Raw genomic sequence first — 16,933 nt, forward strand, 5'->3', positions numbered from 1 at the left:
TTATAAAATGTATTAAAAAGTTTGCTGTTTATATTGATAAGTATAGCCTATGTAATGAAATAAACATAATTCTTTTTTTTTTTTGCCTCAAAAAGTGACACTCATTCAAAGAAAAAGAAAAAAAAAATGAGAAGAGTCCATCCCTTGGCTCTCTTCCCTCCCCTTTCCTGTTCCTCTTCAGCCCTCCACAGACTGAACCCTAGGTAGGGCTAGGTACCAAGACAGCCCCAAATGAGGTCAGTAACATTCAGAGGCATCTCCTCAATGAAGGTGGTTGTAGAAGGTTTCAACATCTTGAAGAATCCTCTTTTCTTCTTCTGTCACCATGTTAATAGCCACACCCTTATAGCCATATCTGTCTACCTTGACCGAGTCTGTGGATATAGTTTTCCTGTTGGTGGGAAGGTCATAGTTGATGGCTAAAGAAACCTGCTGTCCATCAATGACTCTGGCCAGCTAGTCTGTGGTAATCAATACTCTGCTAGAGCCAGAGCAGAACTCCCTCATGATAACATCTTATTCCACTTGGTCCATATTTCTGTGCATTGTGGACATGGTGAAGTCTCAGGTGTGCATCTTCTTGGTGAGCCAATCAACTTTCCCTCAAGTGTTGAGAAATATGCCTAAGTGATGGTCAGGGTTTCATACAAGTCACAGTCTCCAGCTTCTATTCTTCTCATTCCACATTGATATAGAACTGGCAGATACCCTCCCCAGGGTCAGCTCCTCTTTTTTGATCAGAATCTGAATGGGGTCCCTCATGAACTTTTTAGTTACCTCAAGCACATCAGAAGGCATTGTAGCTGACAGCAAAACCACCTGGGTGTTGCTGTTGAGCTTTTGGAATATGTCATAGATCTGGTCCTTGAATCCATGGCTTAACTTTTATCAGCTTCATCCAGTATAAATATCTTGATATATTTGGGAAACAGATATCTCCAGTTAAGCATATCAAGCACATGATCTGGGGTATGCATGATGATATGGGGAGCTTCCATCTACAGCTTCTGACCTCAACATGTACATTGGTCCCCCCAAGGCAGGCATGGCAAGAGGCACCCATGTAATCCTCCAAGGCCATGACTACCTTTTTTGTATCTGCTGAGCCAACTCTCTATCAGGCACCAGGACCAAGGCCTGTGTAATCTTTAGATCCAATTCAATCTGTTGCAGAATTGGCATGGCAAAAGTGGCTGTTTTCCCAGTCCCAGATTGGGCTTGAGTGATCACATCATAACCCTTGATACAAAGAAGAATGGCTCAATGCCGGATGGCAGAAGGCTTCTCAGAACCATAGGCATAGATGCCACAGAGAAGGGACTCAGAGAAGTTCATGTCATCAAAGCTGTCAATCTCATTTCAGTTACTCTCAATGACCCCTTCCGGCTCCATCCCACTGGGGCCATTGTCTCTGGATCTGAAATCATGACCCAAAGACGTGATCCTCAGAAACTCAAATCAACATAATTTTTTAAAAAGATTTTATTTATTTATTTGACAGAGAAAGACAGAGAGCACAAGCAGGGGTGAGTGGGAGAGGGAGAAGCAGGCTCCCCGCTAAGCAGGGAGCCCGATGTGGGACTCAATCCCAGGACCCTGTGATCATGACCTGAGCTGAAGGCAGACACTTAAGTGACTGAGCCACCCAGGTGTCCCTCAAGTCAACATAACTCTTAATATTGAATTGAAGGAAAATAAAAACAGAAGAAATACATTTCTTATGATAAAGGGCAGAGTATCGTTAAACATATTCTTACTTGGAACTCACATAAACTTGCTAAAACTCTATACCAATGATTAATTACACTGTCTCATACCAACTGAAGGTTGATATATGTATTGCCATTAAGCACCAATTTTCACCTCAGTAACATTTTTCTCATATTCTCCATCAGATTATTTTTAAATGTTTTGCAAAAATTAGAGATGACAAAATTACAGGCAAATCACATTTCACTGATCGTGAAGATTCAACTCTTCTTATTTTAGGAACATATATTTTTCTTTATCAATGAATTAATTTTTTTAAATAGCTTTTGCCCAGATGCCCATGTAGCATATAACCATTGACTGTAAGAGCTTCTTTTAAAATTGTCACTTTATGGTAGACATTTTGAATATGTTTTCTCTACATATTACATAAACATGGCAAAATTTCAACATTACAAATGTGTATATAATATGTTGTACCAATTCCCATCAATAAAGGCAAATGTGTTTATAAAATAATGGTGCCTATTTTCAGAAGATAAGTGTGTTTATGTATGTATACCTACCTGTTTATCTACTGAGGCATCTCTCCAGACATAACTATTGATAGAGGTTGAATAAAATGGTATCCTAAAATACATATCTTCATATAAATTAATTTTTTCACTTTACAATATATTTTGAGTATTTTAAATATATGCTGATGTGGATAAATCGCTTCACTATTAATTACAACAAAATATTCCATTCTTGGGATGTTTGGGTGGTTCAGTTAGTCATGGGACTCTTGATTTTGGCTCAGGTCATGATCTCGGGGTCGTGGATCCAGCCTCACATCAGGCTTCACTCTCAGCAGGAAGTCTGCTTGAGATTTTCTCTCTCTCCCTCTGCCCCCTCTAAAATAAATAAACAAATCTTTAAAAAAATATTCCATTCTTGATACGCTCTATTTCTATAAATTATTTAATTAGCTTACTGGCATTTGAATAATACTATTCAAGAATTTACTACCACAAATATGTCTTGCAATATATCTAAATAAGTAGTAATTGTTTTAAAGAAGTGTTTTGGTTAAAAATTAAACTACAACCTAGATGAAAACAATAACAAGGTTTTGTGTTATGGTGTGTGTATATGTGTATGTATGTGTGTGTATATCTGTGTGTCTATAGGCAAAGAGGATGAAAAAAAGGAGATAAAATTAAATAGGTACTAATGTCCTTGCAGAGAGTAAAACTGGTCATATTAAACTTCAGCTTTTATTAGAAAATTTAAGTTTAATGTTAACTGTCAAATATGTACATAAAATTAATATGAAAATTTTGAAGTAGAATATGTAGGTTTAAATATTTTAACAGAATGAAGCAATGAAAACTAAAATCACCAAAATGTAGGAAATGGCACATATAAAACAAGCAAATAAAATGACAAGACAACATAAAATAAAAATAAGAAATATATTTAAACTCATCAAAAATCAGTATGCATATGAATGTTTTAAGCCTACTGATTAAAACACACTACCTTCCTATTGGAATCTTACTGTCTCCTCTCTAAGGCTATATATTTTTGCACAATAGGATTTTAAAACAAAATGATACAAAAAGTTTAAAAATAAACAGAACGGAAAGATCAACTAAGTATATATGCCAAAATTAAAGTTGGTATCATATTATTCATGCTGGAAGAACTAATCAAGTTTTTAAGATGTATAGCCTTGAAAAAACAAAAGCATTTATATATATTATAAACATATATAAGAAATATAAACATATATATGTATATGAATATATATATAGTTTTCCACACAAATTGACAACCCCATTCCTGTGTCCTTTTGATATGAATACATTCATATTTGATCAGTTCCTTGTGCGCATTTTTCATTTTCTCTATTTTCCCTGTTCTCAGACTTGGAAATAGCTATTTCTTCAAGTCTCACCTCTTCATTATATTGGAGAATGGTGTTTAGAATCAAGATCTGGGTGCTACATGTACATATTACTCCTGGGAGGTCACTGTTTCTAGATTATTTCAGTAGCAAAAAACCAGGGAATATATACACTTTAAATTACAACTTACATTCTTATTTCTAACTCAAATTTAACAAGGTTTTTATTTAGTACTTTTATGCTATAAAAACTATTTTATTTAATACTTTTATACTATTAAAACTAGTTCCAAATAACCTCAGTATATTTACATACTTTTTTATAACATACATTATGGAATAATTTTAAATTCATTTATAATACATTTACTGTAGTTTAAAAGAATGTACTTTAATGTAGCTTAAAATTACATTGTGAACATTATTATTAACAATAAACCTATTGTGCATTTTTACTGAAAATGTACCAAAAGTATATTTATAATTCATTTCGTTTACATATATATATATATATATTCAAATGCATATAGAGAACTGTGTTAAAGTTACTTGAAATATTATTTATACCTTACAGCTGTATTATCAATTTAATGTAGAGTTGGACTTACTTTCTAATGTTTGTGTTTAACTTTGCATTTATTTTTCCTATTTTCCTAAGATTTATTTATTTATTTGAGAGAGAGAGAGAGAGAGAACACATGAGCACTGCTGGGGAAGAGAGAATCCCAGACTCCCCCACTAAGCAGGGAGCCTGACACAGGGCTGGATCTCACAACCCTGAGATCAGGACACAAGCTGAAACCAAGAGTAGGTCACTCAACCGACTATGCCACCCAGGTACCCCTATTTTTCCTACTTTTTAAGGTATTTTCCTATTTTTGTGGGTGAATTTCATTTTTGGAAATGTAAAAGAAATATGGTTCAAAGTCAAAATCATATAAATGTAACTACTTCTCTGTATTCCCCTTTTTCTAAGTTTTATATAAAATTAAATAGTTCATATTTCATTCTTGTTTCTCTTGAGAAATTAAATATGTATGTTAATCTTATTTAGCTCCTTATAGTAAAGAGCAAGAGCATACTATATTAGCTTTTCCTCCCAACTCCACACCCCAGAGTTACTCAGTCTGACTTCATCAAGTTCTTCCTTATTCTTTCTCATAATAAAGTGATAGATGAGAGTACCACAATTTAGACTCTAATGACAGGTTCTTTCTTTTATTCCCAATCTCCCTACAAAAATAAACAGAATAATTAAGTCTTGTTAGTTACCGTTTAAACACACACATACACACACACACACACACACAGGTATACCAAAAGATTTACACATGTAGAATATGGGTCAATCATTATACACATACTTATATGGAAAAATTCTAAAGGATTTTATGGGTTCCAAACCAGTTTTCAGTATTTCCCTCCTTAAAATATAATGATAAAAAGCATGTCTATGTCAATAACATTTCTTCTGGTCTACTCTTGATCTTTGGTGTTTCACTGCTTGATAAGAGAGACTATAATTCTTACAGCATTCTCATTTCTTTTTGCTTATACCTTGGCAAAAAGCATAGTCTTTTAGTTTTTTTTCTGTGCTCAAGGGGAATGACCAAAGTTTGTCTCTTTATTCTTACACAATCAGCTGTAATTTCTTTTCATAGTGATCAGTGTTCTGTTTCTACAGTGTTCTCTGGATATACTAAAGGAGTAGGATAGAGTGAAAGAATAATCTTCTCATAGCCTGTGTGCTATAACTAAAAATCAGTCTTCATTTTCCTGTTACATAGTGGTATATATGATGGGGTATTACAAGAACTAATTCTAAAGATGTTTACAAGAATGTATTCAAGTGCCAGGTTTTGCCCTTATTGGCTGTGTTGTCTCAACCATTTTATTTTACTCCTCTAATCTTTGGCTTCATTGTCTATAACATAGAGAAAACATAATAATATAATGGTTACTGTATTTATATAATTATCTGTATATTACTTAATTTATATAATACATAATAATATGACTAGATGATTGTTAGAATTAAATGGGATTATATACATCATATAGGAAATAGTCTGACCCATAAGAAATGGTCAGTGTTAGAGTTTATTTGTACAGTTGCTTTATTAGTTGTAATTAAAGCACTCTATGAACACTGTTAGTAATAGCCAGAAAGCTATATGGTAACTTCATGCTAGAATTTAGTTAGCTAGTTATGTTAACATCATTAACATGAAAATGTTTATGACATAAATTTTACTGAAATATAAGAAGATGCAAATTTGCATATAGTGTTCAATGTAAAAATAAAAGAATATTAAAGGAACATAAAGTATTACTAAACAACAAAGAAAGGTTTGTGATATTCCTCATGTGTATACTTTAACATATGAATATATTTTATTTAAGCAATAGGTATTAATATTATAATAAAACAGTAAATAAATTAAAAAAAAAAAACTTACCCAGAAAATCACACCATGTTTTTAAATAGTGGGCTTAGGAAATAATTCATCCTTTTTTCTCCAAAACACAAATATGTTTTTAAAAACTTAAACTATTACTTATTAACAACATGAAAGTGATCTGCAGACTTTACATAAGAACGTATGCAGACCACCATACTTTGAAGGAGCATCTAAAGCCTTCTCAAATGAAATATCAAGGTTAACTGTTTAAGCCATCTAAGCCATCCCCTCCTTGCTGACTGCACAATATTTATCTTGACAGATGTCAGCTTTATAATGCTTGTGAGAAGTTTGTGGCTTTCATTACCTGGATTTACAATAGTGTGCAACAGAGGCTTAAATTGCACTATGAGCCATGACAGCTGGCAAAAACATGCCAGAGGACAACTTTGTCAAACCTAGAAAGCTCAAGAGAAGCTTAGTGGAGTCAATGAAAAACTTAAAAGTTGCAGAGCCTAGAGAAAAAAAAGAAGAACAAAAAGAAGACAGCTAAGTCTCCAAGTGCCTGCATTGACATTACATGTGCCTATGGACAGAGGAGTAGTGTTAGCTGAAATCATTCAGAATACGGGCAGAGTGTGTATATTAGTTATATGTGTGTTCAGTGGATTTATGTCTATATTTTATCCTCCTATATTTTATGCCTATATTTTAGAAATTGATTTGATTTGCTTCAATTTGTGAATTTGCCAATAAAAAAAGAAAAAGAGAAAGAAACTTCTGTCTCAAGTAATTCCCATGAAAATAAAATAGGTGCATACAAACTTCCAGTTAGTCTTTGCCTCTTAGAAATTTAAAGAAAGATGAAGATCATCATTTATAGGAAACTATAGTTCTAAGAAACAAAGGATATTCTCTGAAGTAGAGAGGCAAAAGTAAATTATGAAGTACAATTTCTTTCCCTAATTTGAAGACAATCAGAATATCCTACTGTGGTTGTCATTGAAATATTCTCATTGAAAATAAACTGGCAGTAAAAGTAAACCTAACTATATTGACTTTCGGTACAAAACAACAGTATACTTAAAATAGATATGGCATTGTTCTTTCTTTAAATTGAATTGAAAACAATCTAAAATATTATGACATGAGACTAATCATGATAAACAGAGCTGTAATACATCTTTTAAGCACACTCATGAACAGCTACAGGACAAACATTTCATTTAGTTTTTGGTTCTTTTGAGAGTCATTAGAAACAGCTACTATTGGTATTACTTCATTTTTCTTTCCTAACACACATACACAGACACATACTTTTTGAGGTTTATTAATGTATCGGGATGGTTCATATTTATTCACAAGAGTCAGTAGCAAAATAAAAAGCAAAAGGATTATTTTTTACATATATTGGCATTCTACTTGTGTAGTTAAAAAATGGAATAAACACAGATATAAAAGTGGTATTATATACTATCTCAGTTGTAGGGAATTTTATACTTTAATTTGTGATAGAAATTCTATGTAAATAAAATAATTGGAGATTAATATAACAGCATATAAGAATTAGTAGCAAAGGAGATGAAACATGAACATATGCATATAGCTAAGGAAAACAAGGATAGCCTTTGAATTAGTCAGGTTCTTCAAACAAAACAGGTTGTGTGTATATATATATAGAAAGAGAGAAGAGAGGGTGGGGGGAGAAGTTAAGGGAACTGGCTCACAGAATTGTGGAAGCTGACAAGTGCAAAATCTGCAGTGTACGTCAGCAGCCCAGAGACCCAGAGAAGAGTTGATGTTGCGGTTTCAATCTGAAGACAGACTGGAGGCAGAATTCCCTCTTTCTCAGGTGACGTTAGCCTTTTTTTGTTAAGAACTTCAAATAACTGGATAAGGTCCACCTACACTATGGAGAGTAATTTACTTTACTCAAAGTAAAGGGAACTAAATGTTGATCTCCACTAGGAAATACCATCACAACAACATCTGGGTGGTATTCAAATATATGGGTTCTTTGGCCAATTTGACAAATAAAATTAACCATCACACTCTCTCCTTGGGTTGCTTTTTCTGTTCATTGGTTAGTTGATTTTTTTAACTAGTTTTTGAAAGATGTTGCAAGTAGAAGTAATTGGGTAGACAGCTTTCAGATTTAGGTCACTACTCACTATTTCTTACCTATCTGTAGTATACTTAGTAACCTATTTTGTAAAGTTGAGCTCTTCATAATTATTTCACCTTGAGACATAACTAACCAAATCAAGGACACAGTATTAATTTTCACAAATACACTTAATGTTGTGATCTTTAGAACACTACATTAATGAGAAATGACATAGACATTATTCTGAAAGTTTTCTTTTTTTCAGTAATGACTTTATACCATAAGCCCTAATATTATTATTAGGATAATACCATAAAAATATACCATTCTCTTTTTGCTGTTGTTAAAAGTATACTATTCTTTTTTCCCCATTGAAAATTGTCATTAATTATGAAGGGGATTTTCCAAGGATGTCTATATATCAAAAAATATGAAAACCTGTCCAGTTAATCAAAACAATTGGTTGAAAAACTCACTTTAATAATTTAGGGACATCCAATTGATAAATGTATGGATAAAGAAGATGGTTATGTGTGTATGTGTGTGTATATACATATATATTTATAAATATAAATATATATAATGGAATATTACTCAGCAATAAAAAAGAATGAGATCTTGTCATTTGCAACAACATACCCAGAGGATATTATGCTAAGTGAGACAAAGATAAAAACTATATGATTTCACTTATATGTGGAATCTTAAAATAATAAAACAAACAAAAAGCAGAAACAGGCCCATAAATACAAAGAAATCTGATGGTTGCCAGAGGGGAGGGCGGGAGGGATGGGCAGAATGGATGATGGGGAGTGGGAGATACAGGCTTTCAGTCAGGAAATGAATAAATCACGGGGATAAATGGTACAGCATAGGGAATACAGCCAATGGTATTGTAATAGCGTTGTATGGTGACAGATGGTAGCTGCACTTGTGGTGAGCATAACTATACAGATTTGTCAAATCAATATTTTATATACCTGACACACATGTTGTGTGTCAGCTCTACTTCAATTAAAAAATAAAAACTCATAGAAAAAGAGAATAAATAGTGATATCCACATATGATTAAAATGGCAAAACTGTCAGCCACTAGCCTCTCCTAATAACTATGATAACTATTTTCAAATAATGCATGATAAGCAAAGCCACACTGTTATCACTGAAAGAAGGAAAAACTGTCAGATGGCTCTGTAACCTCAGTTTTATGCCTAGAGACCTTTCTGGAGTGCAGCAAGTCCAAATAGAGCAGAAAATCACACTGAGTTGAAACCAAAGAGATCAATGTTATGTTATTGAGGCTATTGGCTTTATGGGGCAAAAACTGAAGAAGAGATTATACAATGAAGGGACTCCAGGAATATGCACAGGAGTTATCCTGACTGTTTGGCTAAATATTAAGCTGAGAGTCATAGGAGGAGATTCTGCAAGGCTAACCACTCCACAACAAAAGGAAAAAAAGAAAAAGAAAGGGGGGGGGGGAAAGGAAAGAAAAAAAACAAAACAAAATAAATCTACCAAAGAAGAGCTACTGCAGAGACGTGAGCTGAACAATTGTTTGGGTTTGAACACAGCTGCTAGATGTTCAAATTCCCATGAGCTAGAGTGGAGAGATCTAATTTATACTCCAGGCATTCAGTAAACTCCCAGAAAGGCAATGCATTAAAAATAAGGCATATAGCCCTAGAGAAAGTAACCCCAGACTTATCTCAGAAAAATCTAAAAAGAAGATCAAAACAATCAAGCTCATCTGCAAATTAATCAACTACCTGCCAGAATAAAACTTAACCTTCTTTTAAGAGAACAAAATCCAAACATTAATAGCCTAACAAATGCAATGTTCGGTACAAAATAGCAAATTACTGATTTTAAAAAGAGGACAAAAGCCAATCAAAAGACACAAACTCAGAAATGATAAGCATGATGGATTTTGCTGACACAGATTTAAAAATACTTTTTACAATTATGTTTAAGAATTTAAAGGCAAGGGGAATTAAAGGAGAAAATAAAGGACTTCAATACAATACAATACAATAATCAATCAAATATATAAGAAAGAGAACCAAATATAAATTACTGGGCTGCAAACATATTCATATAGGGCTAAACAATAAATTCTCTTGAAAAAATGACCTTTAGATGAGCTATTTCAGAATAAATACAAACTGAACTTGAAACCACTTAAAAACTATCTATAAAATAGGAAAAAAAAGACAAAAAAATCAAACAAGGTATCATTGAATTTAGCCAATAGCAAGAACTCTATCATATATGTATTAATATTCCCACATGAATAAAGAGAAATATTAGGGCAGAAAAAAAAGACATTTAAAGAAATAGTGGACATTTTTTCAAATTTTGTGAAATCTATAACCCTAATGATTTGAGCAGCTCAACAAACTCCAATCAGGATAAACACAAAACAAAAACACATTGGAAGATCATAATCAAATTACTAAGAAATGATAATAGAATAGATTAAACACAGTCCAAATAAAAATGAGATGTTATATACTAGGAACAAAAATAAGGAATATCACTAACTTCTTAAAAGAAACAATGCAAGCCAGAAGATAATGTTTTAAGGGCCAAAGAAGTAAGAGAGGACTGTCAAAATAAATCTCTTTATTCAGTAATAAATACGCTTCAGAAATGAAAAGAGTATAAACATCTTACAGAGAAAAAAACAAAACTGATAAAATTTATAACTAGGAAACCTGGAAGAGAAAACACTTCATTTTTTAAGAAAGATTTATTTATTTATTTTAGAGAGAGAGAGTGGGAGCAGGGGGAAGGGCAGAGGAGGAGGAAGAGAGAGAATTATAAAGCAGACTCCCCACTGAGCATGGAGCCAGGCAGGGGGCTCAATCCCAGGACCCTGAGATGATGTCCTGAGCCAAAATCAAGAGTTGGACACTCAACTGACTGAGCCACCCTGGCGCCCTGAGAAAATACTTTTAAGAGAGTTTTTAATGCAGAAGGAAAATACCATATAGAGATTTGGATGTAGAAAAAATATGAACACTATTTGTTGACCTCTTAAAAATAATAGCAATATATTGTGGGATTTAATATATGTATAGATAAAATGTATGAAATCTACAAAGGAAGAAAGGGGCAAATGAATGTATGCTCTTGAAAGGTTTTTATATTATATGTGAAGGAATATAATATTAATTTTATGTAGACTGTGATAACTTTTGATTGAAAACTGTAATTCCTACAGCCAACACCTTAACAAAGTGATAAAACCAGTATGATACTAAGTAGAATATTTAAAATAAATTTAATCCTAAAGGAAGCAGAAATAGAAAAAGATAAGACAAATATAAATCAAAGTCGGTAAAGTTAAATATATCAATAATTATTTTAAATTTAAATGAACTGTATACTTCAATAAAATGTAGAAGTGTTTCATTTGGATCCAAAAGCAAGACTAACTTATATGCTATTTATAATACTTGCATTTTAAATATAAAAACAGATAGTGACAAAAGAAAAAAAGGACAGGAAAACAAAAATCAGCAAGTACTAATAGAAAGTTACCAGGAATATATTGTTGATTGTATTATTATCAGACAAGAGAAACTGGGCAATACCAAGAAAAGTTGCCATAGATAGAGAGGTGAGTCTCTTAATAAGGAAAGGATAAAATCATCAAGGAGACACAACAATTCTGAAAACCTAATAATAGAGCTTTAAGATAGATCAGTCAAAACTGACAACTCTAAGCTGAAAATAGACAAACTAATGTTATTATTGGAGATTTCAACATCTCATCTATAAATAATTGTTAGAAAAACATAAAAAGGGGCGCCTGGGTGGCTCAGTTGTTAAGCGTCTGCCTTTGGCTCAGGTCATGATCCTGGGATCCTGGAATCAAGCCCCACATCGGGCTCTCTGCTCAGCGGGAAGCCTGCTTCTCCCTCTCCCACTCCCCCTACTGTCCCTCTCTGTCTCTCTCTCTCTCTCTCTGTCAAATTAAAAAATATATATAAAATTAAAAAAAAGGAAAGGAAAACATAAAAAATCAGTAAGAATATGGAATACCTGAACCACTTTCTAACTAAATTGTCATTTATATACTCCCAAAACAGAATACATTTGCCATTGAAAGATACACCATAGATAGTGTGCATAGTGGTAATGATCAATATATAGATCAATAAAAAAGAAGAGAGAGTGAACAAATAATCACAGATCTATAGGATGGATTTATATTCTATAGAAGGCCATGTTGGTTAAATGGAAAAAAAAAAGATAGTCTTTCCAATAAATGATACTTAAACAACCGAATACCTCTATGGACAAAAAATAAAAACAACACTTCCTCAAAAAAAAAGAAGGGAAAACAATTTTGAATAGGCCATTCACAAAAGAAGATTGATGAATGGCCAATAGGCACATGAAAATGTGCTCAAAATTAGTCACTCAGAAATTCAAATTCAGGGGCGCCTGGGTGGCTCAGTCGGTTAAGCGTCTGCCTTCGGCTCAGGTCATGATCCCAGTGTCCTGGGATGGAACCCTGCATCTGGCTCCTTGCTCAGCGGGGAGTCTGCTTCTCCCTCTTCCTCTGCCTGCGTTCACTCTCTCTCTCTGTGTGTGTCAAATAAATAAATAAAATCTTAAAAAAAAAAGAAATTCAAATTCAAACCATAATGAGATAATACTACCAAATTACTAAATTTGCTAGAATCAAAATGCTTGAAAATACCTAGTGTTGACAAGGGTGTGGAGCAAAAAGAACTCTTAGAGATTTCTGATTGAAATGCTCAATGATACAGCCATCATCAACTTGTAAATAAACACATTGTGATATCCTAATTTTACAGAATATTACTCCGTAGCAAAAACAAACATATTTAAACATTGAAAAACATGGATGAATTTCAAAAATCATGTTACATCAAAAAAAAATCAAACACAAACAAATAAACATTATCATATCATTTATACAAAATTATAGAAAAGGTGAAATTATAGGGAGAAAAAGGTGATGAGTGGTTCCCAACAGTGAGGAAAGAAAGCCAGAGGAGGCATGACTGCAAAGGAGCCCGAAGTTATATTTTAGTTGGTTGGAAATGCTTTGTATCATGACTGATGAGATAATGACTATATATAATTGCCAAAATTCATCAAAGGTACACTTAAAGGGTGAAATTTATTCTAGTTTATTTTTTATACTGACTTTTTTCCAGCTAAAACAAAGTTCATGTAATTCAGAAGCTGAGATTATACCTCTTCTTTTGTAAAAATTGAAGCTCACTTTGTCCATGCATATATATTTTCTGTTTCCTTATCACTTTCATGTACAATGGCTACTGATGTGCTTCCACTCCTAATAGCAATTGCATCTTCTTATCAAAAGACCTGCCCTTAAGCCTGCCTGATCATATTCTACCTGTTTTAACAGGTGGGTAAGCCAGCATCCCCTCAGCCTTTTGTAACCCAGAGATTGACAAATGTGTCAGCTCCTCTCTGTCTTGTCAGAGCCACTCTGAATTGCTACTTACACTATTCCAAGAGATCTCTGCACAATGAAACTAAAATTTTCCTACAAAGGACTTTGTCTTTACTGAACCTTGCTCCAGTTGAGCAATTTCCTTACTCTCCTTCTGATTTTTACTAGAAACCTCTTAATTACTTATACATAAATGTTTATACTTGGATCTTCATTGATTTAACCCAACCTAAGTAAAAGAAGACATTCTTTGGTACTATTCACAAGTCTCCCAGTTGAAAGAAGAAAATCCAATTAGACTCAAATAAAGTTTAAAATAAAAAAGAATTGTGTTGGCAGAAGTGCCTGGACTGTCAAGACTCTCATGATCTCTTATAAATCTTTCTTTTTCTTTGTATCAACCTAAATTTGCTTCTATTGCATAGAGTTACCTCTACACAATTTATGGGGAGATGAGCAAGGAGAAGTAAATACATCACCACCAGAGAATATCTGAAACCAACTCTGCAAGATCTAAAGTGACAGTGAAGAGCTTTATTGTTAAGCTGCTATATCTTAGGGAGGTAAAGTAAATGTTTCTGTGTTTATTTGTTTTAAATATTGATTTCTCTTTCTAATGTGTTTCTATAGAAAAATACATATTGAGATACACTTGAGCTACTGGCTTTACTGAAGGACAGGGAACACACTGCATTGTATATGGCAGGCATTTATTAAATATTTGTTAATTTCTTGTTGAATCATAGTAAAAAAGTGGTCTTAAAGAAAAAAAAAAGATGATGAAAATCCTCTGGTAGAAATCTGTTAAGCACAAAAATATTCATAGTGTTTATTACTTTAAAAAACAAATGCATTTTTCATGATTCTTAGGTTGTAGAATCCAAGTTTTTCTCACCAATGTGCAGGCACTGATCTTCATAAAATGAGAAGGGAATAGCAATAAAGCAACAAAGTTGAGTTTTACTTGGTTGTTTGATTTCATTTTGTACTAAAATAGTATTTTTGAGTGTGTTTACTTCAACTGATTATGGGGCAGACTATACATATGGAATATTGTAGGGATTTTGGGGGTCAAAAAGCATGAAACATCTGCATTATATAAAATGTATTGTTTTGAAATTTTTGTCTATCGCATTCGTATTTTTCATGATCAAATGTTTCACAAGTTGTCTAAATAATTATTTTCTATTAAGATGATAATCAACTGAAAAGGGAAAAATGGAGAATGTTAAAATACCTCTGCTTAGGAAGAGGAAATTACAAACAGTACAGCTACCTCTTTAAAGTAATACTAACTACAGGGGTGCCTGGGTGGCTCAGTCAGTTAAGCGTCTGCCTTCGGTTCAAGTCATGATCCCAGGGTCCTGGAATTGAGCCCTGCATCAGGCTCTCTGCTCAGCTGGGAGTCTGCTTCTCCCTCTCCCTCTGCCTGCCACTCCCCCTGCTTGTGTTCTCTCCCTCTTTCCCTGTCAAATAAGTAAATAAAATCTTTAAAAAAGATAATACTAACTACAAATTTACCTTCTCCACTACTGGAATTATGTTTAGAAATATATGCCAGATGCCCATCAGGTTTTCTGTTATGGCATCAAAATCCATAACCACAAAAAATAAGAAATATTAATATTGTGAAATGATCCCTGAATGGCCTAATGTGATATTGAAGTATGTGATGTTTTGGAGTTAAATAATTATGAAGATGCTGATAATAACATTAATGATAGTAGCCAACGAGGGAGAAAGTAGGAAAGGAAAATGTAGCAATGAAGGAGAATGAAGTTGGGAGAGACAATAGGTGAGGATGAGGAGAAAATGTAGGAAATGTAGAGAAAGGGGATGTAGGAAATAGGTGTCAGGGGAAGCAAAGACAAAAATAATTATTTTATTAATTTTATTAAAATTAGTTGAACACTTTAGTAATTACTTTATTGGTCCTTAAGAATTTAGAAAATTACCTTTAATTTCACTCAGTACTTCTTTTGATTTATTTGCATATGAGGGTTTTTTTTTTTTAAGTGAGGAACAAGACAATGTATTTAATAATTAAGATTCTAGTTTTAAAATGTCAGTGTCAAAATGTCTGTTACTTTTTAGGTTGGCTTTTAAGAGTTAATTTATATTCAGAGAGACCTGCATTGTTCTATTCTCCCTGCATAGTTCAATGACATAAGTAAGGGACAAGGAACGCTGGGTATGTGGACAATAATTTTTTTTAAAAAATGCAGTCAGTGTTCAACACTCTAAGCTTCCAAGCTAAATACAAAGTTTAAAGATTCTCAGAACCTGGGGATTCTTCCTCAGCAAAACTTTTGCATTACTCCTCAGGGGAAGAAGGAAAAAAGGTAACTCAAACCACTGAGGTATTGATTAATGTATGTACTAGGCCAAAGACATAGCTGCAGTTGGGCCTACACAGAAGATTGTTCTGTTCTTACTAGGAAAGCTAACAGGTTTGTGTGGAGTCTCAAAATATCTGAATAAGCAAAATGCATGTTCCTGTTCACTTCTTCCAAGTCCTTTCTATCAGATTCAGGTTATATTCTCAGTCACCTGCTTATTCCCAAGTCTTTGATCTCAAGGATGATATTCTTATCTCATTGAACAAATGTAAAACTATTAGAAATTAAAACATACATTTAATCAGATTATGTCACAAAGTACAGATTTAATTGTACCATTTAAGACAAACGATTTTTAGTCTATAAATCTTGAATGTTAATATAGACTTGCTTTTTGCTAAGGAGGATAGTAATACTTGTATATAGCTCATCTTCTTGTTTTTCTTATATATTAAGCCAAAATATACTGAATATCTATTTCTAAATGTCATAATAAATTAAAATTCTATCAAATTGTTTTTTTTTCTCCTAGAAGATAAAAATATTTTTTTTTTTTAAATTATTTTTTTTTAAAGATTTTATTTATTTATTTGAGACAGAGAGAATGAGAGAGAGAGAGCACATGAGAGAGGGGAGGGTCAGAGGGAGAAGCAGGCTCCCTGCCGAGCAGGGAGCCCGATGCGGGACTCGATCCTGGGACTCCAGGATCATGACCTGAGCCGAAGGCAGTCGCTTAACCAACTGAGCCACCCAGGCGCCCTAAAAATATTTTTCTACTTGTAGTTTAGAAGAAATTTTGTGCCATTCTAAATCCAACTGCAGGGGCACAAAAGTACTCAGAAAGTTTAACAACTAGTCTCAAAAATGGCATAGAACCAAAAATTATACAAAAATAAAGGACTAAGGCGCCTGGGTGGCTCAGTTGGTTAAGCGACTGCCTTCGGCTCAGGTCATGATCCTGGAGTCCCGAGATCGAGTCCCGCATCGGGCTCCCTGCTTGGCAGGGAGTCTGCTTCTCCCTCT

General features: G+C 33.4%; 1 pseudogene; it reads right to left on the bottom strand.

Moving 5' to 3' along the window:
* Positions 1-209: 209 nt before the first annotated feature.
* LOC102735425 (eukaryotic initiation factor 4A-I pseudogene) lies at positions 210-15,170 on the bottom strand (annotated as a pseudogene).
* Between the last annotated feature and the right edge of the window lie 1,763 nt (positions 15,171-16,933).

This window comes from Leptonychotes weddellii, chromosome 1 (genome assembly GCF_054177405.1).
Source record: "Leptonychotes weddellii isolate Sample4059 chromosome 1, ASM5417740v2, whole genome shotgun sequence".
In the NCBI taxonomy this organism is placed as follows: domain Eukaryota; kingdom Metazoa; phylum Chordata; class Mammalia; order Carnivora; family Phocidae; genus Leptonychotes; species Leptonychotes weddellii.